The following is a 2,613-nucleotide window of genomic DNA, read 5'->3' as shown; positions in this document are numbered from 1 at the left end:
GTCACAAATCCACTAATTTAAGAACGACTCCTCTTGTCTGTTGGGACCAAGACCGAGAGCATACCCAGGAAAACAAAACCTAACACAGACAGGGTCTTTTCACAGCTCAGAACCGTACGGCTCGAAAACAAAAGCTGTTTGATGGGAAATGAAGTGGATTTCCTGCTAAAGGAGGAGCAGAATTTTAGGTTTGATCCCGTAAACCTCTTTGTGTGACATAATGGACTCTTTTAGAGTTCAGACTCATTTCCTGGCCTGACTCCAAGTGTTCAGTGAGTCAGAAATGTGCCGTTAATATGTACCTGTTTTACACTCAGAGTCATAATGAACAAGCCTGGCCTTGTCACCATAACAGCTGATAAGCACAACTCTTTTCCACACACACACAATGATTACCAGCTTTGGTGCCTGGAAAGAATGTTTTACTTCAGAGAGATGTTTGATGAAGCCTTTACAGGATTCGTACTTCCAACAAATACACGCTCTTCCAAAGTCCTCCTCTTCCCTTAGGTGTCAGGCATTAATGGTTTGTCTTATGTGTGTTTTTGTTTGTCATATTAGCAAAGCATACTTTAGCAAAAACTGTAAATTACTGTGCAGATGTTCATGAAACTTTCAGATGTAATGCTTGGATGGAATTTCATGGCTGCCTCAGATAAATGACCTTAGAAACCACATCCATAGATATAACGCAGCCAATGTAGATACTGATCTAACAATTGGTATGATAGTTGAATAATAACCAACTTGTAGTCTTAAGTGCCAAGTTACAGTGCAATATCTTGTTTCAAACCCTTTTCAATACCTGTTTAAATGAATCATGTCTCCATCTCTCTTAGCAAAATTTCACATGAGCTACTGGCTGGATTTTAATGAAACTTTTAGAGAATGATCACTGGATATAAATCTACAGCAGATTTTTTTTAAACACATCAATTCAACTACAGCTAACTGGCTTTAACAAACACAAAAATGTTATAACTCAGTCAGTTTTGCAGGTGTTGAGCTGCATTTTGGGAGCTAAAATATTTTCTTGTCAAATACACAAAGTTTGGGTGCAAACATTGTGGCGGTCAGTGCTGACAGTGTTCCTGACATCTAATTTTRAGATAAATTTGCAAGAACTTGCTGTTGAAAACATGAAGGCTTGAAATGCTGCGTATGTTATCGCACACCAGTATAGCGTGACGTTAACAGCCGTTTGAGTGAACTCTGTACTGTAAGTTGTTTTGTGTTGTCCCTGCTGCTTTGGATCCACACCCTGAGTGTTTGTCTCTATAGTTTCGTTTTTCTGATCTCRCAGGTTACAGAGTGGGAGGGGACGTGCTCAGAACAGTGACACATCAGTTGTTGACTCGGGTTGGGTTTAAAATGACAGAAGCCAGGTAAAGACGTGTCTTTGTTCGAGGTGGAGCTGTTGGTGAACTCGATGGTTTTTGACTTGTGGACTGGGTGGGAACAAAGGCAGCAGGTGTCAGAAGGCATCGAGAGAAACCTGAGATTGGTGGGAAGTATCGCGTGTAGAGTCCAGGGGGGTGGTAAACTGTGCGGACACAAACCCTCAGCTCAGACACTTTGCTGGTGGCAACAATCCTCTTTATTTTTTCATTTTTTCCTTCGGGTGTGGTTGAGGGATGCACAGTAGCTGCGTCATGTGCAGCATTTTGAATAATGCAAATGACCGTGTCATGAATTTGTTTACTTTCAGTTCATCCTGTATTTTTCAGTCAKTTGATGTCAACAAGCATTAACATTGTGACTTGTGTGTAATTGATATTGGAGGTTAACTTTGACTGAAGGCGTATTTAAGGCTGTTAAACTTGTTTAGATTACTTTTTTAACTTGAAGCCAGCAGGATGGAAATTTGAGAATGACCGTTTTAATATTTCACTTCAACACTGTTTACTTTGAATATGTTCTATTTATTCATGAACAATCAGTACTGAAAATTTACTGAAAACAAATTTATAATATTTTATTCTGAAGTGTATTTATTTTAGTAGTAGTAGTAGTCAGAACACAACTATTATAAAGGATTTAGAAGTGATTACTGCAGATACAATCATGGAAAAGGAGAGTTCATCCCTTTTCAATACTTTGGYTTTACTCATGAGGATGTAATCAATAGTTGTGGGTTCACAAGCTTTTAAAACTACTTCAGTCTAACCTCAAATAACAAAGACACAAAATATTTCACTATATTGTTATTATTATTATTATTATTATTAAGTAAACAAAACAAAGCTGATTAAGTCAAAATGAAAAACTATGTCTGCTTCCACAGAATTAAGGAGGTACAGTATCAGCCAGGTGCTACTGATCTAACGTATTGGTTAACTAATCATCATCAGTGTGATCACCTCGATAAAAGCAGGAGTTTCATCATTTTGTTGCTCTGGAGCTTACCGGTGTGTTAACACAAAGTCAGAATAGAAATGTATCAGTGATGACCTTAGAGAAGCAACTAGGGGTGCACGATAGTTATCGGTCCGATATCATAACAAACAGAACCAAAATATACAGCGGGTAAAATAAGTATTGAACACGTTACCATTTTTCTCAGTAAATATATTACTAGAGGTGCTAATGACATGAAATTTTCACCAGATGTCG

Source organism: Austrofundulus limnaeus, unplaced genomic scaffold (assembly GCF_001266775.1).
Source record: "Austrofundulus limnaeus strain Quisiro unplaced genomic scaffold, Austrofundulus_limnaeus-1.0 Scaffold118, whole genome shotgun sequence".
NCBI lineage: Eukaryota > Metazoa > Chordata > Actinopteri > Cyprinodontiformes > Rivulidae > Austrofundulus > Austrofundulus limnaeus.
Note: the sequence above shows the minus strand (reverse complement) of the source record.